General features: G+C 45.7%; 2 long non-coding RNA genes across 4 annotated transcripts in view; one reads left to right on the top strand and one right to left on the bottom strand.

The window, feature by feature from the left end:
• The window catches only part of LOC121036827 (uncharacterized), a 109,721-nt gene that overhangs the window by 65,955 nt on the left and 23,383 nt on the right, over positions 1 to 20,383 (top strand). Inside the window, exon 4 of the long non-coding RNA XR_005793491.1 lies at positions 9,168 to 9,294. This is a non-coding gene — a long non-coding RNA (uncharacterized LOC121036827). The remainder of the gene's footprint in view (positions 1 to 9,167; positions 9,295 to 20,383) is intronic.
• On the bottom strand, positions 6,811 to 15,191 carry LOC121036826 (uncharacterized). Of its 3 annotated transcripts, none has more exons than XR_005793489.1 (3): positions 15,149 to 15,191; positions 13,465 to 13,701; positions 6,811 to 8,606 (listed from the first exon to the last, which is right to left on the bottom strand). It is a non-coding gene; the product is annotated as an uncharacterized LOC121036826 (long non-coding RNA). The 3 variants fall into 3 exon arrangements; XR_005793490.1 differs by having other exon boundaries at positions 6,811 to 8,609; XR_005793488.1 differs by lacking the exon at positions 6,811 to 8,606 and having other exon boundaries at positions 13,293 to 13,701.

The raw sequence follows: 20,383 nt of genomic DNA on the forward strand, positions 1-20,383 counted from the left end.
TTTTAACGTTTATTTATTTTTGGGACAGAGAGAGACAGAGCATGAACGGGGGAGGGGCAGAGAGAGAGGGAGACACAGAATCGGAAACAGGCTCCAGGCTCCGAGCCATCAGCCCAGAGCCCGACGCGGGGCTCGAACTCACGGACCGCGAGATCGTGACCTGGCTGAAGTCGGACGCTTAACCGACTGCGCCACCCAGGTGCCCCAATCTTTTTTAAGAATTGTATGTATGTATTTATTTTTATAAATTTTTAAATGTTGATTTATTTTTGAGAGAGAGAGACAGAGTGCGAGTGGGAGCGGGGCAAAGAGAGATGGAGACACAGAATCTGATACAGGCTCCAGGCCTCTGAGCTGTTAGCACAGAGCCTGACACAGGGCTCGAACCCATGACTGCGAGATCAGGACCTGCGCTAAGTTGGACACTTAACTGACCACTTATTTATTTTTTTTTGAGAGAGAGAGAGAGTGTGTGTGTGTGCATGAGCAGGGATGAGAAGCAGAGGGAGAGAGAGAAAACCTTAAGCAAGTTCCATACTTAGAGTGGAGCCTGACCTGGGGGCCCTTCCCTGCTTCCCGACATGGGCAATCTCTTGTAGCGTGCCAATCTATTCAAGGTACGGACTTTCACCTGCATAATCTCTTATATAAAGCATGAGGCTCAAAGGCTGATGTTTTTTCTCCTCCGCCTCCCTTTGTAGTGGAAGTGGACACCCAAGAATGTGCTTATGTCCTTGTGTCCTCCCTCTTGGCTTTTATCTCTTTACTGTAACTTGGATCTGTTTCATGGCAAGTTTTGATTTTTTTTTTGTTGTTGTTCTTTCTGCTTCTCCTTCCCAGACCTTCCTTTCACCTTTCCTTGTCCAAGACTAAGCCAGCCTCCACTTCTGCTTAGAAACACACTATTTATTTAACTGGCCTTGTCAACTGGTAGCATGGCACAGTAGCTAATTTCCAGTGATAGGGCTTGAGAAACTTTTCTGCCCTCAGGAGCCAACATTGATCAACATCGTGCTCATTCTTACCTCTACTCCTTTGTTTGTGCTTTGCTCTCTACCCAGAGTATCTCTCACCCTTCCCCTTTCTCTGCCAATTTTAAATCTCTCCAGTATTCATGTTTTACTTAGTCCATGAAGCCCACTCAACATCTGCAATGCACACTATTCTGCCATCTATGTCACACTCCTCCTGCTCACCTTGTCTATTCTACACTATTGTACCTCAAAATTACATACTGCCCTCCAATAGAGGACCTAGGGACACAGCAGGAATTTAATACTTAATATTTGCTTGTTAGACTCACGTGAAATTGATGGAAAGAAGCCTTAGCTCAAAATTCCCTAAATCGATTTCTCCTTTCCCCAAAATAATAATAACAACGACAACATCAAGAGTTGGTAGGAATAAGGTAGAGAATCCCATTCATTCTCTGTTCCTGCATAACAAATTCTCACAGTTGTAGCAGCTTAAAACCACACCGTTTATTGTCTCACAGTTCCAGAGGTCATTAGGTCCAGGTGGCTTGGCTGGGTTCTCTGCTCAGGATCTCACAAGGTCAAAATCAAGATATTGGCCAGGCTGAGCTCTTATTGGAGGCTCTGGGGAAGAATCAAGCTCATTCAGGTTGTTGGCTATTTCAGGTCCTGGGAGCTTTAGGACTGAGGTCCCCTTCTTCTTGGGGGCCGGGATGGGATGGGGTGTCTCTCTCAGGTCCTTCCATGTAGCTCCCTCTATCTTAGCAGCAGAGAAATTCCTCTAGGTTCAATTCCCCTCACACTTTGAATCTCTCTGATTTCTTTTTCTGCTACCAGTGGGAAAAAACTCATTGCTTTCATGTTTTTAAATTTCTTTTAAGTTTATTTATTTATTTTTAGAGAGAGAGCAAGAAAGTATAAGCAGAGGAGGGCCCCGGGGGGGGTGTGGATAGAATCCCAAGCAGGCTCCACACTGCTGGTGCAGAGCCAGACTTGGGGCTCGAACTCACGAACTGTGAGATCATGCCCTGAGCCAAAATCAAGAGTCAGAGGCTTAACTGACCGAGCCACCCAGGTGCCCCTGAAAACTCATTGCTTTAAAAAAAAAAATCTCATCTGATTGGGTTAAGCCTACGAGATTATCTCTGTATCTTAAGGTCAGCTAATTTGGTCTTTAATTATATCTGTAAAAGCCCTTCATAGCAGCAGCACCTGGATTGGTGTTTGAATAACCAGGGGATGGAAATCTTGGAGAGCTATCTTTAGAGTTCTGCAGCAGTGATGGAGCAGGAAGCCAACCAGTAAGAAAGCAACCACTGAAATCCAATGGACCAATGCTTTGCAGAGTGAAAAGCACCTTAAGGATCAGCTAGTCCAGCTACTAAGACCCAGAGAGGGGAAAGGAATTCATAATTCATCTTCCACAAATCCACCCTCAGCCAGACACTGTATTAAATGTTTATGGAGAATATAGAGATAAATAAGATTCAGCATCTGCCTTTAGGATTTTACTACCCACATGCCCACGGCCTGTGGAATCTAGTTTTCCTTTAGAAAATAGCCTGTTTTTAGGGGCACCTGAGGGGCTTAGTCGGCTAAGCGCTGACATCAGCTCAGGTCATGATCTTGCAGTTCCTGGGTTTGAGCCCCATGTTGGGCTCTGTGCTGACAGCTCAGAGCCTGGAGCCTTCTTTGGATTCTGCGTCTCCCTATCTCTCTTTCCCTCCCCTACTCACATTCTGTCTCTGTCTCTCGCTCAAAAATAAATAAACATTAAAAAAATTTTTTTTAATAAAAAATAAAATAGCCTATTTAACCCTTGGAGACTCTAGAACTATGTACTATAAAGGGAACTCAGAGATAAAATATTCCAATGTTTTCCCAAGTAGAACTGATAACTTTAGGTGACATGTAGACCAACATTTTAATTGTGTTTCTGGCAAATGACACTGTTTCCCCTGCATTACAGCGATGTAAAGGTTTTTTTTCTTCCTCCCTCTTTTCCTCTCTTTTTTTCTATCTTTACCTTGTGTGAAGACACCTACTGTGTGGAGACAATAGAATATGATGCTTAAAACATTTGGGCTGTGGAAATTAGAGAAAGCTGGATGTTGAGCCTGGGTTCTCCTACTTGGCAACGCTTGACTTAAACTCTGAGTCTCCTATTCTCATTAGTTAAGTAAAGATAAATATGTCCTTATGGGGCGCCTGGGTGGCTCAGTCGGTTAAGCGGCCTACTTCAGCTCAGGTCATGATCTCGTGGTCCGTGAGTTCAAGCCCCGTGTCGGGCTCTGTGCTGACAGCTCAGAGCCTGGAGCCTGTTTCAGATTCTGTGTCTCCCTCTTTGTCTGACCCTCCCCTGTTCATGCTCGCTCTCTCTCTGTCTCAAAAATAAATAAATGTTAAAAAAAAATTAAAAAAGAAAAAAAAGATAAATATGTCATTTAAGTGATATCACGTGTGTAAAGTGCTTAACAGAGTGCTATCACTGTGTGAGGATTCAATAGGTTAGCTATTATTAAAATGAGCTCTATTCTGGTTTACAGGGAAGTGGGGGGGGGGGGGATTTCTGCTAAGGGCAGCCAGGCCTGGTTTTCCTTGATCTCTCTGGGAAGTGGGGAGCAGTGTTGGAGGGGGTTCTTGCACATCTTCCTCTCCTCTTTTGAGGGCATGGAGAGGTGCCTGAGATGTGACACTTTTTAGGGGGAGAGAGGAAATGGATACAGAGAATAAAGGAGAATAATGCAGGGTGCCTGTGGGAATTATTCATTCTTTGGAGAAACAACAAACATGGATTGAGCACCAGCTCTTCCCTTCTGGGAAGGAGCAACTTCAGTAACCCCCCCCACCCCCACCCCTTGTGTCTCCACACCAAGCCTTCTCTCAAGTCATTCTTGACTCTCTCCCCCAGGAATTTGTCTCCCTCTCTTTATTCAGAGACTTGTTGAATCCTCTCCTCTAGGAAGGTTTTTTTGGTCTTTGGTACTAAAAATTATTCAAGGTGGCTCTGTCAGAGGAGGGGAATGGAGCTAAGGATGGAGACTTTGGATGGTCAAAGGCACCAGGTGACTTGGCAGTGGGTGAGGGAGGAGCATCAGAAAGAAGATGGGAGAGACTCAGAAAAACTTACTAGATCATGCCACCCAGGCTAGCCTCTGAATGTGCTGGAAACTGCTTAGTGTATGCCACCAGTGGAAGAAGTTTTAGGCATTGCAACATCCTGGTGGTGGAGGTATTTTGTCAAGAGCTAAAGAGAGAACCTACAGATAGGTGCCTATTCTGCCAGTACATGGGGCGGGCATCTGCCAGCAGTGAGACAAGCCCCCTGAAGGGATACAGAGTTGGAAAGGAGACTGGGTGGGGGTGGGGTAAGGAAGGGGACTGGCGTGGTAGGGAACAGTTTTAAACATTTGGTGCTACTTAAGTTATGAGGACACAGAATGTAGGTCTTTCATTTTTTTTTGGATTTATTTATTTTGGGAGAGACAGAGATAGAGTGAGTGGGGGAGGGGTGAGAGAGAGAATCCCAAGCAGGCTCTGTGCTGTCAGCACAGAGCCCCACGCGGGGCTTGAACTCACAAAACTGTGAGATCCTGATCTGAGCGGAAAGCAACAGTCAGAGGCTTAACCAACTGAGCCCCCCAGGAGCCCCAGTCTTTATGAGCCAACTGACCATGTTTCTCCTGAGCCAATGCAGAAGCAGTTTGTGAGACTCTGTGATTCGGAATGCCTCTGAGCCACTTCCTCGCTTAGACAGGGAGCAAGAACAAATGACATGAGATTTAAAATAATAATAATTTTACACAACGCAGGAAAATAGGTCTTTCAACTCTACTGGTGGGAGTACAAATTTGCCCAGTCTTTTTTTAAGGTATTTGGACAGTATGAATCAAAAGTCTTAAAAATGTTTATGCACTTTGATGCAGAAATTCTACTTCTAGGAACATATTCTAAAGAAATAGTTGGACAGTTGTACAAAGCTCTGTGAATAACGACATTCATTATAGTTTTGTTCACAATAGTGGACAACTGAAAACAACCCAAATTTTCAGCAATCATGGAGTAGATGTTAAATGGGGCTACCGTCATGGAATACTATGCAGCTATGAAAAAGACACTGCTGCTCCTCCATATTTATTCATATAGGAAGATGTTTATAACATTTCAAGTGTGAAAAGCAGGTCCCCAGAACTATATTCACTATGATCTTATTTTTATAGATAAAAGTATAGGGGCGCCTGGGTGGCGCAGTCGGTTAAGCGTCCGACTTCAGCCAGGTCACGATCTCGCGGTCCGTGAGTTCGAGCCCCGCGTCGGGCTCTGGGCTGATGGCTCAGAGCCTGGAGCCTGTTTCTGATTCTGTGTCTCCCTCTCTCTCTGCCCCTCCCCCGTTCATGCTCTGTCTCTCTCTGTCCCAAAAATAAATAAACGTTGAAAAAAAAAATTAAAAAAAAAAAAAAAGTATAGCCATTTATTTCAGTAATTTTTTTTCTCCCAGACCATTATTTTATTGAAGATGACTTTATGCTGAGACTGCACCATGAGGAGGCCCAGTTTTACACAAGGTCACTGCCACAGAGCCATTCATTACTAAGGTGTTGAGATAGAGGCAGAGTACATAAATTACTTTGCATAGTGTCTGACACATAGTAGGTGCTTAGAGGTAGAAAGTCTCTTAAACTGTTCAAGAGAATCTTTGTCTAACATCTGACTTTGGTTCAGGTCATGATCTCTTGGTCCATGGGTTAGAGCACCCCCATCAGGCTCTGTGCTGACAGCTCAGGGCCTGGAGCCTGCTTTGGATTCTGTGTCTCCCTCTCTTTCTGCCCCTCCCCTGCTCACACTCTGTCTCCCTCTCTTTCTCAAAAATAAATAAACATGAAAATTTTTTTTAAAAAACTGGCAGAGTTCTGTGGCCAGAAAGTATATAGTTGTTATCTCAATTTTGAAAAAAAAAAAAAAACAAAAAACATCCACCCATACAAAAACTCTCTTAAGATATAAACAAACAAATAAAAACCCCAAAATGGTAACAGTGTTTAAGTAATGTTGGATTAAGGGGGTGATTTTTATGTCTGTTTTTGCTTTAATACACCCAACCCTGCGTGATAGAACAGACTGTCTTTATTACTGTCTTTCTCTTCACTCAAAGTTAAAAAAAAAAAGACTTTAATTACTGATATAAAGTAAAACAATTACTTGTTGGTTGGCTGAGAATTGTTAGAAATTAATAAATAGTTTGGAAATTATTTAGTAAATTCTAATTACTTAGCAAAAGTAATTAAAATATTTATAAGTGAACACCCATAAAACACCACCAAGAAAATACATTACTCAATAAATGGTTTAATTAGTATTTCATTACTAGAAATTAATCTCAGTAACCAAATATTACTACAAATTACATGTAGGATGGACAACTTATTTTACTGCTATTAATGATTTCAATTACGAAGTTTGTGCTAGTCTAATTCCCTCCTGCTTCTCCCACCCCCCTTCTGCACCCACCCAGGAGAGTTCTCACTTCCCACACACTGGGCCTGAGTTAGGGTGTTCGGGGCTGGTCTGACACCTTCCACATTGTTGGGAATCCCTAGATTAACAATTTCTCTCAGCTTATTTCCCAGTTGTCTTGCTGAAATACTGGCCCTGGGTGCTTCTTAATCAGCTAGAATCAGACTCCAGGGGCTGGTGGGCTTCTTCTCACAGATATACATTCCTCTAGGGTCTTCTAAATCACTCGGCTACAAGGCTCGACTCCCTCCCCATGCCTGTGCCAAGGCCACTCTGGTGCTGGCTTGTGTTCTCCGTTAGGTGCTCAAGTTGGTGGTGGTGGTGGGGGGGGGGTGGACCTGGCTACTGCTAAGTCATAAAAGGACAACTACATGCAGATTAGAAACAGGAGCCTTTCTTCCAGACAGATGCAATCACACACTGGGGTGGATTTCAGGTTCCCCAGGAGCAAACTATGAGACTCAAGATTTGTGTATACTAGTCTTATTGGGGAGTGTTCTCAGGAACAACCGCTTAAGTGGAGGGAGGTAGGACTGGGCAGACATCACTCAGCAGCCCCATGGGAAGCTCTGAAGCTGGGATGATTCTTCAAAAATGTCCTGCATTGAGGCAAGGATGGGGGTGCAGGCCTTTGTCATTTCAAATGACCAGACATCAGGTCAGACATCACTCTGGGTAATGACGTGCCTCTCTTTGGCTGAGGTCAAGTCCTGGAGAGGGACTCCAGCTCTTAACAGCCAATGCTCACAGCAGCTGGAGGAAGGAATGCCTCCATTGGGAAGGAGGAGTTTAGGCAGCTTGGGTCCTGCACACCCACACCTGGAGGCCCTTCTGGGGTGGCTTGAGGCCAGGAGTTGAATGGGCCTGAGCTGTCCCATTGTTCTTCTGGGGCTGCGAGGAGTCTTACCTCTGGAGTTGGGGTGGACCCCTACTTAGCTATCAGCTGATATTTATGCTTAACCTATAAGCTTCATGAGGGCTCGTCCATGTCTCACGGTATTCTCTGAATTTAACAGTTTGTGGCAAAATTTTTGTGGCAAAAATTAGTATTTGCTGATTGAATCTACAGTAGTAAAGACAAACTGTCACCCAAATGCATTAATATATAAGCTGTGATGCACTTGACAAAGGGAAATACAGAGAATCTGATATAGGAGGGGTCAGGGAAGCTTCCCCAAAGAAATGACACTTGAGCTGAGAACCAAGGAATGGGTAAGAGTGACCCAGGCAAAGGTCGGTGGGGTGGGCTACTTCCCAAGCCCTCCCCTGGAAAGGCATTCACTCTGCCTGCTGCTAAGCCTGTCTCTTGGGTGTAGACAAAGAGACCTGAGAGGTCACACTCACTGAATTTCTCCTGTTATCTGCTGCGGAAATGTATCCTTTGTCCTTATCACAGCCTTATCTTGTGTAACATTCTTGTGTCAGAGAGCTTTTTTGCCAGACCTCAGCTCAGCCACAGCGGGATGAATTTGCCTGTACCTGGCAGGTGCCCTCTGGAGTGCGAGATATAGACGAGATGTCCCAGCTGGAGGTGGTGATCACCCTGTACTGCCCACAGGGCGTCACACACGTGGATGCACGTGTTGTATTGGACCCAAGACTGGTAGCAACTGTGCTACACACATCTAAACCCCTGTTTCCTATTTGTCCTTCTCCCCATCCTGCCCGCGCCTTCGCCCCTGTCTCGTGTAGTCTCCAGATTGCTCACTGCGCAGGATTGTACGCAGCGTGTTTGTCCTTCACGCATGCGCACGTGTCCGCCTTTCTCTCCTGAGGACCACTCCGCCCATAAAATCCACCGGAGGCCCCTCCCCGGAACTCTGCCTGGCAACTCCAGATCATACTAGGCTTACCCCCGTGTGGATTTCTACAGCCCTCAGCTGTAGATTCTTTAAGGCAGAGACTGTTTTAGAAACCCTGGGCATGATAGCATGCCTCCGTGCTAGCGAGCCAGGAGGTTGGGGAAAGGCTGGAGAAGTCAAACCCTGAAAGAAGATCCGGTATGTGCGTCCCTGCCACAGTGGTCTGGTTGGTGGCCGGCAGTGTCGACGGTGGGCTGGATGATATCTGGTGGTGTCTTGGCTAGGCACACTGTGAGGGTTGCCACAGGCCTGGCTTCTGCTGGTGGTGGCAGGACATGGAGGGAGGGAGGGAAGGGGGGAGGAAGATGGAAAGTTCATGTTTATCACGCCTGGAACTTTGCCTGCCTTGTCCTTAATCAGTCCACAGCTAATTAGCCACCTCCTTCCAGCTCACCAGAGCACCATTAATCACCTCGTACAAAGCAGAGTCAGCTGGGCTTTCTGCTCGGGGGAATCCCGGGTGGGCCCTTCTTGCCTGGCGTACTGAGAGGGCCGAAGGAAGGCAGGGGCTCCTCTGGGAGGGTTCCTGGGGTTGTCGGGCAGGGGCCCTGGGGCCCAGTACCTCCTGGGAAGATTGTAGGAGGAAGCTTCAACATTCCAATTTTGTTCGAGGAGATAATGTCTGAGCTGCAGACCAGAGGCTCACTTCCCCAGACTCCCTTGCAGGGAGGGAAGGCATATGACACAGTTCAGACTAACAGGGCATAAGCTGAAACCTTCTAGGGCTCTAGGAAGGCTTTTGCTTTCCTGATAAAAGCCATTGGATGCTGCTTATGCTGTCCTTTCTTGCTCTTTCTCCTTTCTGCTTTGAATGCAGACTTGAAAGGCTGGAGCCGCAGCAGCCATCAGCCTCCACAAGGGAAAGACCAAGAGAACTGTAATAATATCAGCTATGAGCTGGCAAACCAAGGCCAGTAACCATCCAACGTCTGGAGTCCTGTCAGGTGAGAATGATGAAGCTCTAGCCCACTGTTGGTTGGTATTGTTACTTGCAGACTTGCAGCTGACCACCATTCTAACCAGGGGAACTCAGAGGGTGGATGCCTGATTGCAGAGATGCCCATGGTACCGGGAGGAATCCAGACATTTCTGGGCCTCACTAGCCGTGGGCATGAGTGAGGTTATAGTACCTAATGTCACTAGCTCCGTCCCACCTCCAGTCCTTCATCCTTGAAAGCCTCATTCTCTAACCCCTTTTAGTCACCTGTGTTATTAAGAAAGTATCTGGGTGTGACATTGATATATCAGTCATGTTAACTTTGTGTAATGGAGTTCCTAGTAAGGCAAAATTAGATTTTCTAGCAAATAAGTAATGCCTTTTTTCCTAGTTAAGGAACTCTGAGGTAAATAGGCAAACATATTGCTTTGGACGGGTGCCTGACTGGCTCAGTCAGAAGAGCATGTGGCTCTTGATCTTGGGGTCATGAGTTCGAGCCCCATGTTGGGTGTAGTGATTACTTGAATCAATACATGTAAAAAAATTGCTTTGGAAAAAGGGTGCAACAAGGAATACTGTGATTCTAAGAAGGTTTTGGTGTACAAAGGTGGGAGTATTTGTATATGGGCCAAATAGCCTCTTGGGAGGACTCGAGTAAAGACTCTGACTGACCCTTCCCTTTTGGGTTTCAGATTACTAGATTAGTTTCTGATGACCTGAGTTGGGCTCCTCTGAGATCCTTTAGCAGGAAAAGATAGAAAGGACCTCCGGGGGAAACTCACCATGAGGAAATGGGGTATGTGAAGAGGTGAATCAAGCTAATATCATAGCCTAGATGTTTGTTAGGGGGCGTGCTGGTGTCCACCTAGTAGGTGGCCAGGCAGAAACCCTTCTGACCCAGACACGCCTGCAGTGGTCATGCTGTGGGAACACAATGGCTGCAAATATGAGTGTGAAGTAAAAGAATTGCACCTTGGAGCCCAAGTGTGGGGCCCATGTGCGCTGTGCGTGTCCAGGGGTTGGAGGAGCAAGGGCAGCACTGAGTTGTGGGTATGGTGTCAAAAACTGTACAGGACCTGTTTTCAACAGTGACCCCTTGTGGCAGCAGACTGCTATGACTCTTCAGTTCTGTCTGCCTGGCTTTTAGAGACCGGTGCTGATGTACTGAGTAAGGATCTCCAGTTCTTGGACAGTTACCAAAAGGTGAGAGGAGGAACACTCGGAGTTAGAGAGGTAGGGTAGCATAGTGGTTAGGAGGATGGACTCTGGCATCAGACAGCTGGGGGTCAAGTTTCTACTCTGCTTCTTGCTGGTTTGTCTTGTGCACAAGTCTGGTTTCAAGTGCTGCTGACCTGTGCAGTCTCACAGGAGCCTTAAATAAGCCCCACACTTGACTTAATGCTTAGTGCCTTGAAAGTCTTAATAATTTTGAATAAGCCTCCCCACCCCCTGCCACCGTGTTTTCATTTTGCACTGGGCCCTGCAAATATGTAGCCAGACCTGCTTGGGCAAATTACTTTACTTCCCTATGCCTCAGTTCCCCCATTTGTAAAATGGCTAAAAAAATTATCTGCCTCAGCTTTGTAAGCGTTGAGTTATATGCATAAAGTACTTAGAAAAGGATCTGGCATTGTAGTAAGCTCTATGTGTTAGCCATTTTTTTATTCCTATTAATTCAGGCAGATGAAGACTTGAGCAATTAATCTGCAAAATGCAGAGATGTGAGTATGTGTGGGCATCCAGGTAGTGAAGCATATCAGATCGAGCACATGGGGGAACAATGCAAAGAGAGGAAAATGTGACCCCTGGACTTACTTCTTTCACAAGATGAGATGCCTCATCAAGCCCACATCCATCTGGGTCCACAGGGCTGACAGGGGAGGAGGATACCGAGGTCTGAGAAGGGTGGAGTCAAGGCTAAGCTCCCACTGCAAGGATGGCAGCAGAAGTTGGGCATGGCTCAGAGGGGCAGGCTGGGACACCTTCTGGATGGTGCCTGCTATCTCCCCACAGGGTCAGGCTGCGAGGCAGGCTGTCATCATTGCAGGCCCCATTTCCTGTCCTCTCAGATGTGACACACCGTTAGGGAAGGGTGACCCGGTTCCAGCCTTTTCTCCAGCCTGGGGCCCATCATTGCATTTACAGGACCAGGTCAGAGGATATGAGGTTGTGGGGTGCTTTATTATTATGATTATTCTAAAGAAACTTACCTATTGACAAGTAACATATACACAAAAAGAAGAGCAATCATAAGTGCCCAGCTCAATGGATCCTCACAAAGTGAACATACCCAGTTCAAGAAACAGGGCATCCCAGAAGTCCAGAAACCAGTCAGTCACCCCCTCCTTCCCCAGTCAGCTAGGTAGCTACCCTGCATCACAGTTTTTAAAACCATTAGGTTGCACTTTTCAGGGCACCTGGGTGGCTCAGTTGGTTAAAAGTCTGACTGTTGCTTTTGGCTGAGGTCATGATCTCCCAGTTGGTGAGTTCAAGCCCCATATTAGGCTCTGTGCTGACAGCATGAAGCCTGCTTGGGATTCTCTCTCTGCCTGTCTCTCTGCCCCTCCCCTGTGTGCATTCTATCTCTCTCTCTCTCAAAAATAAATAAACTTTAAAAGAGGACATTAAAAAAAGATTTCACTTTTCAAATTTTTTTTTTTATTTTGAGAAATTTCCAATCTACAAAATAAATTGGAAAAATAGAATAGGAACACATGTATACTTACCTAGATATACTGATTGTTAACATTTTGCCTCATATTCTCTTGTCTTTCTGTCTTTTGTCCTCAGAATCTACATGTGTGATTTTCAGAACTATTTGAGAGTTATTTTCAAACATCTTGACACTTTATCCCTAAATATTTAAGCACATGTCTCTTAAGAACTAGGACATTTATACAGTGTAATTATCACACCCAAGAAATTTAAATTACTATACTACTATTATATAGTATATAGCTGATATCCATATCTCCCTAATTGTCCTAATAATGGTCCTTATAGATATATGTTTTTATTTTATTTTTTTATTTTTTTAAATTTTTTTTTTCAACGTTTATTTATTTTTGGAACAGAGAGAGACAGAGCATGAACGGGGGAGGGGCAGAGAGAGAGGGAGACACAGAATCAGAAACAGGCTCCAGTCTCCGAGCCATCAGCCCAGAGCCTGACGTGGGGCTCGAACTCACGGACCACAAGATCGTGACCTGGCTGAAGTCGGACGCTTAACCGACTGCGCCACCCAGGCGCCCCTAGATATATGTTTTTAAATCTATAATCTAAACCTGGAAAACATTTTGCATTTAGCTATATGTCTCTTTAGTTTTCTTTAATCTAGAACAGTTCCTTTATCTATCTATCTATCAATCAATCTATATCTATCTTTTGGTCTTTCATGACTGACATTTTTGAAGAGTACAGGCAGTTTTCTTTTTTTTATTTTTATTAAAAAAATTTTTTTTTTTAACGTTTATTTATTTTTTTGGGACAGAGAGAGACAGAGCATGAACGGGGGAGGGGCAGAGAGAGAGGGAGACACAGAATCGGAAACAGGCTCCAGGCTCTGAGCCATCAGCCCAGAGCCCGACGCGGGGCTCGAACTCACGGACCGCGAGATCGTGACCTGGCTGAAGTCGGACGCTTAACCGACTGCGCCACCCAGGCGCCCCCCTACAGGCAAGTTTTCTAGAATGTCTCTGAATTTGGATTTGTCTGATTGTTTCGTCATGACTGAATATCGTTTGAACATTCTTGGCAAGAATGCTACATGAGTTTTATTATTGTGTATTTATTCTTTACAATTAATTTATTATTAATAATAGTGGCTGTAATTTATTGGGTGCCCATCATGTGATGTGGGGATTACTATGTCCATTTTATAGGCCAGGTCACTGAGGCAGAGAGTGGCCAAGTACTTTTCCCAAGGTCACATAGTGAGGGGAAGTGCCAGGATTTGGTCTGTCTCTACTGCCCATGCTCAAAATCATTTTTTTTTTTTTAAACAACAACTGATAATCAGTTTAATAAAAAGTTTGACTTAAGCATCTGCAATGGTGACTTCAATCTTGACTCCTAGCTCAATACTGATAGAAGTAATCTGCTTAACAATCTCAGAAGGACTGTGTAAATTAATGAGTCGCTTGTGGATCCTCATCTGAAAACGATCTGAAGTCTTTACCATGAGTTTTTCTTGTGGTGATTCTCAGAGGCTTGGTGGACATTTGAACTTGTTCTTTCCCTTTAGATTCTTTCCTTTTGCACCTCTGATCAAGTCAGTACATACCTTCTCTAAAGATTTTATGTTGTGGCTGGTTAGAGTAATTTTCACTGGTGAATCCCCACCTCTGGTTCCATGATGTCTTCTGGACGTCTTTAAAAGCCATGGCTGCAGCGGGGCTTCCTGACTGACTTGTTCCTGGGAGAGAACAAACAGTGAACAGTCAGGAGCAGAAGTGGGGCGCCCAGAGCTCCGCTTTAGCTGTGACCATGTCTTCCTCAAAAAGAGCACTCAGAATCGGTTCTGGCCACTGACTTGAGGCTGTGCCCTGGCTGTGCCAGAGGAGCCTGTCTGTGGCATCTCAGAGGAGCACGCACAGGGCCTCTCCCTTCATGGGAGCTGGTGCTGAGGTGGGGACCTCTGTCTGTGCAGGAGAGGTGAAAACATGTCAGACCCAGAGCTGATGGGCAAGTCAAAACTGCTAGTTAAATGGCTTTAAAGTAGTGGCCATTTATAAGTTAATGAAAGAGAAAATAGGCACATTATACATACAGATTTGTCCTTAATGAGGGGAAAAGGCATTGTTTACTGATGTTCAGTTCTAATTATCCATGCACAAGGCTAGCTTTTTTCCAGCAGTGCAGTGTGCCCCTGCTCTCCTATCTTCTACCATGTTCCTTTAACCCCTTCAGTGCCCAGCTGGGTAGTGACTCATCCCTCAAAGCACCAGTTTCCAGTGCTGGCTGAGTAGCCAATTTCTGACTCAGTCTGCTGGGACCTTTGACCCTGAGACAGGCCCGGCAGCTGTTTATGTCCTCTGCTGTCCTCAGCTGGGTGCCAGATGGGGGACAAGGCTGCCAGGGCCCTCAGGGCAACCACCCTTGGAAGAGACAGAGCTCAGGGATGGCTGCTTTTCTGGGGTGGAGGCTTCTGGGTAGCAGGAAGGACCCAACAGATGAGGGAGATGGAAGGAAGGAGTTGCAAGCTGGGCACTCCCCAGGAGGTAAGGGCTTAGGAGCATCAGCCACCGATACCATCCTATATAGTTTCTCTGAAACTGTCAAGAAGGAAGGGGCTCCCTTGGGAAAGGTGAACAGTGGGGTATACCCCAAACACACCTCTCACCATTGCTGAGGTCATGCCTGTTCATTTCTCACTTAGCATAAACACACCTGAGGTCACCTGGATAAACAGATAACGCCTCATCACCCTATAAGCTTCCCCCTGTGTCTCCATGTCCCAGCTGCTAGATGTTGCTTGTCCTCTGTGGGGACATAAACTAGCAACACGGATGAGTGGGACACGCCTGACTATTGTCAAAGTGAGGTCACACAGCCTGTTCAGCTTGGGAAATCAGTGAGGAGAGAAGAAGGTGCAGGGGCTATACACTGGAGGCAGGGTGGAGGAGATGGCTAAATGGACCCTAACCACAATCCTCCAGGGGCACATTTGAGCTGTCTTTAGGAGCCTAGGCTGGGAAGGAATTTGGCTTTCCCTTGAACTTTCTGGGTGAGTTAAAGGTAGCAGTTCTAATTTGCTAACGCTCAGAGTACCTTCACCACTCTGCACTGGGCGGGGCGTGTCCAGGAAAATGTACCTGGGGACTCCCCACAGGTTGTTGTATGGGTGATGGCAAAAACATTACCTCCATGGGGCACGTGGGTACCTCAGTTGGTTAAGAGTCCACCTTCAGCTCAGGTCACGATCTTGCGGTCTGTGGGTTCGAGCCTTACGTTGGGCTCTGTGCGGACAGCTCAGAGCCTGGAGCCTGCTTCGGATTCTGTGTCTCCTCTCTTTGCCCCTCTCACACTTGCACTCTGTCTCTGTCTCTCAATAATAAATAAACATTAAAAAAAAAACCAAAAACCATTACCTCCATGACCACTAGACAAGAGTCCATGGAGTGACCCCACAACCTAATTTTAAGGGTTTGAGAAAAGGAGGTGCTTCATGATTGATTAAAAAGGAAGCTGAACAAAGCCAATAAATTTGAAAATTTAGATAAAATGGACAAAGTCCTAGAAAAAACACAAGGTATCAAAATTGACAAAAGAATAGAAAGCCTAAGTAATCTTATAACTATTAAAGAATATGAATGCTTCATTAAAGATCTCCTTACAGAGAAAATGCCAGGCTACAACTGCACTTCTTCCTTTGGCAGTTATTGGGCATTTGCTGCTATTAAAGCCACACATTTGATCTGTGTTCACCTTCTTATGCCTATTTCCAGCACTCTGCTGAGATAAGGAGTTATGCTGGAATCCTCTTTCCCATCCTTAACCCAGAAGAGATGTCATGCAGCATCCTTTCCATAAATACCTCCTATTTATTTGATGCTTTGAGTGGGAAGCCAGAATAAATTTTATGAGAACATTAAGGGTCTCTGTGCTAAGCAAGTCACCTGTATTGATCTTATTTAATGTGTGTAAACATAATGCAAGAGAAACATTATTACTCCCATCTGAGGTTCAGAGAAGTGGCCTGACTTTTCCAAGTCACAGAGTTAGTGAGAAGGGAGAAAGGAAAGCTGGAGCCTAGGGTCATCTGACTCCAAAGTCTATTCCTGTCCTGCTGTGCCACACTGCTGCCCAGAACAAGCCTGTTCCTTCGTCAAGGAAAAGAAGATCATGACTGAACCCTCTCCCTACCCAGACTCCATCTCCAGCTGTCAACATTAAGGTCAGAATTCCATGTCCCTCCCATCCTGATTATATAATGCTCAGGAATTTCTTCAGTTGGTGAATGACCCTCTTACATAGCAGCCCCCAGAACTGAACCTGGCATTGAAAGGCATGGTTGGCTATTCTGTTTGTCTATTGCTAAGTTAAAAATTATCCCAAACTTAGTGGTATAAAACAGCCATATATTATGCTTATAGACTCTTGGAGTCAGCAATTTGAATAGGGTACAGCATGGATGCCTTGTCTCTGCTCCCAATGTGTGGTCTCATCTGGACGATCTGAAGGCTCCTGGTGACTCAGTAGCTGGGGGCTCCTTTGCTCATATGTCTGGTTGCTGGTGCTGGCTGTTAGCTTTTGGCTGTGACCTTAGCTGGGACTCTTGGCCAGAATATCTATATGTGACTTCCCTGTATAGCTTTGGCTTCCTCACAATATAGTAGCTAGATTCCTGTGTGAGAGAGCCAGGTGAAAGCCACATTGCCTTTTATGACTTAGTTTTGCTACTTGTACAGTATCACATTGGTGACATATCATTTGTTGAGGTAGCCACAAAGTCCTACCAACTTCAAGAGAGGAGAAGTAGACTTACCTTCTGGATGGGTGAGTGTTAAGGTTCTAGAAGAGCAGGTGGGATTGGAAATATTACTGTGGCCATTTTTGGAAAATACAGCATGCCTCATGGGCCTAGCTCAGAGGAAGCTTCCCACACAAGAGGACTTGAGAGTAACACAACACCCTTCATTCAGTCAACACACAGTGGTTAAAGTATCTTCCACATGCCATACACCGCCTCCCTGATGGGGTAGCTGCACACATTTTTAGCTCCATCCTCACTTAGGTCCTCCCCCTGAGGCCCTGAGACATTTGGTCGAGATGAGGGAACTTTGGGCTTAAATTCTCTCCAACCTTCTGGGAAACATTGCTCTGAGTCACTGTGTCTAGTGTTCAGAGAATAATTTCTTTCTCTGGGGGCAGCTATTAAATTGAAGTTTTATACTCCCATTCCTGAAAGAGCAGGTATATTGAACAACTGAACAGTTTCTGTTTAAAAAAATTGTTTTAATGTTTATATTTGAGAGAGAGCATGCGCAGGGGAGGGGCAGAGAGAGTGACACAGAATTCGAAGCAGGCTCCAGGTTTTGGGCTGTCAGCACAGAGCTCTACAGGGGGCTCGAACACGAGACCATGACCTGAACCGAAGTTGGATGCTTAACCAACTGAGCCACCCAGATGCCCCAGTTTCTGTTTTTTGAAGAAGAAAAAAACACCCAATTTGTTTTTTTACTTATCTGTCAGCAGGAAAGAGGTTCCTGTCCTTTGATGAGACTAAGAAGTAGGGTAATCTATTTGTGAATTGGCTCTCTGTGGTGTAGAGGAGGAAGCTGGGAGGGCTCCTCTGTCCCTTTAGCACAGGAGCGTGGCTAGTGTAACTGGCTCACTTGCTGTCACCCTGGCTAATGTAATGAGCTGGTCATGACAAGTTGAAGGATAGCTTGCATAATAATCACGATAATAACCAGTATGCATCATACTGTACAGTATGTATCAGCTGTGGGCTGAGCATTTTACACACCGTCCCATTTAATCCTCTTTTTTAAAAAGTGTATTTATTTATTTTGAGAGAGAGCGGGAGGGGAAGAGAGAGAGGGAGGGAGGGAGAGAGAGAGAGAGAGAGAGAGAGAGAGAGAGAGAGAATCCCAAGCAGGCTTCACACTGTCAGTGCAGAGCCCAGTGCAGGGCTTGAACTTACAAATCGTGAGATCATGACCTGGGCTGAAATCAAGAGTCAGATGCTCAACCAACTGAGCCATCCAGTTGCCCCTCCCCCCATTTAATCCTCAATGCTGTGAGGAAGGTACTAAAATTGTTTTCAAGGATGAGGAGACTACTTACTAAGGTTCAGAGAAGTTAAATAATTTGTCCAAAGGCACACAGCTAGGAAGTGATTGAATCCAGGGGTTCACATGGACTCCAGGGACTGTTCTCTTAACATTGGGCTATGTTGTACAGATACAGGCCTGGTAGCTTAAAGGGAGGGGCAAGAATCAGAGTATAACAGGCTCTGGATTTTGGGTCTCTCTTGGTTGGGTAACATAGACTCATTCTGCTTAGTCTTCTCATCTGTAAATGGGGATAATACCTACCAGAACAGGTTAAGTAAGGTGCCAGCATAGTATTCCAGACTCAGTGGGAACTCAGTGTATGGTTAGGGGGTCCTTTTCCCTTTCTCCTTCCTTCATAATTTGCCTTGGCCTCCCTTCCCAGAAGTAGGGGGATGGACAAGATGATTTTCTTAACTATAGCTGCTCTAAAATCCCTGGTTCTCTAAGCTCTTGCTGGATTTCAGGATTCCAGTCCCTCTCCACTGTGCTTTTCATTGGGAGAACTTTAAATGATTTTATAAAAACTGCAAATGTACAAGGTAATTGAGTCTTCTGTTTTATTACCCTGAGCTGCCTGGACCTTGCCTGGCCTCCTCCTCACTCACTGAGCCGCCAGAATAAAGTTGGAAGTGTTTGTGCTGGTAATATATAGGACTTAATTAACCTGGCCTTTTATAGCATTTCCAATGGAGGGTTGGAACAAACTTGAGGCAGCTTGAGAAAAGGGAAGGGGGGTGCCTGGGGTGGGAGTGTGTATGTATGTACAACATTCGATGTTGTGTTTTTTTTCCCCCTCCTGTTCTTTTCCCTAGTACTTTAATCAGCACTTAATGACCCAGTCGAAAATCCATCATTCAGTCCCAGACACTGGTGGGAAGGGCTAGAGGGGAGGTGTGCCTTCTTTCCTTGTCTACAGTAGGCCATGGAGTGGTCAGTGAGTCCAACCATACCAACTCCATTCCCAGAGACTCCCAGCAGAGGCTAATCCTGGTAGGAGACAGTGAATGGAATTAACTCTGGGTTGGCTAATACCATTCCCTACTCAAATGCAAACAAACCTCAGAAGACTCCAGTGGGGTCAGGTCCGCATTCCTGGGAGCCAGTTGGAGTTCATCTCTTATTCTGTCTACCCGTTCCTCCCTCTACTCCTGAATATTCCCACTCCCTTCCCTTTCCTGCATGAAGCCATGCCTGAACCGGACACCCTTCTAAACCAGCCCAGGAAAAAGTGACTCAACTCAGATCCACTCTGGCTACAGGGGGAGGGGTTTATAAGTGCCAAAGTACCTTGCAGCCATTATTTTAGGGAGACTTCCAAGTGAGGGCAGTCGGGGTAAATGCCTCTCACCAGCTGCCTATTCAAACCATTGCTCCACATGCCATGGCTCATAAATCCTACCCCGACACTGCCGAGTGGTTACATCATCTCTAAACCTCATGCAACAATTCGATTTGGAAATAAAAAGGCAGGTGTTAATTGACTCACTCCCTCTGCCCCTTTGTGGTGCCCCTGACCCTCGATAGCTTTTAACCTCACAGTTAATAAAAGTTTGGGGCCCAGCCCTAGCACGGTTCCTCATTCATTCTTTCATAACGTCAGCAAATTCTTACTGAGAAACTGTAATGTAAGTCACTGGCCAGTCCCTTAGGGGAGAGTGTTAGGTGGCCAAAGGTGAGTAAGAAGCATTTCGTCCCTGAGGAAAGCTTCCAGAGGAGGATCACACATTATGCACATTTGGGCAGCAGGTGCCTTGTGTCCCCAGAGAAGGCCTGGTGCAGCCACCGTTTTAGTGGGTGCCGCCACTCAACTCTTGAGTTTGCCTGCCCAGCATCCATTCCTCCTCTCAGAGCACCCAGATTCTCCAGAGAATTCATATCTCTTTCCCTAAGTATACATAGTTTCAAATGGGGTTGAATGTCTAGGGTCCCCAGGGATCAGCCCAAGACTAGATCTAGCCAGTCAGAGCAGGTCAGCCCCCTGGCCACGGGGATTAGGTCAGTGATGGGCATGGAACTGAAGCTGGGCTAATGAACAGTGTTGCTTCAACTACTGTGGAGGGGAAGCTCTTTTTTCCATTGGGGTTTGCCGGAAATAGGCCTGGGACTGTTTGTGGCTCTCTTGCCCTATCTCCAGAGCTGCTTCCTGAGCCGTAGAGTGAAGCCATCACTTCATTCCTTCCTGTAGGAGAGCCTTTGGCTTCAGGTCATGCTGTCTCCTGCACCACTACAAACAGCTCTTGCTTTTTCTGTGTGTGTATTATCCCAGGTCCAAGTGATCCCCTGTCTACCTTCAATTAGTCTGTGTCCAGGAAGAAT

Source organism: Herpailurus yagouaroundi, unplaced genomic scaffold (assembly GCF_014898765.1).
Source record: "Herpailurus yagouaroundi ecotype Mexico unplaced genomic scaffold, PumYag 163, whole genome shotgun sequence".
NCBI classification, from domain to species: domain Eukaryota; kingdom Metazoa; phylum Chordata; class Mammalia; order Carnivora; family Felidae; genus Herpailurus; species Herpailurus yagouaroundi.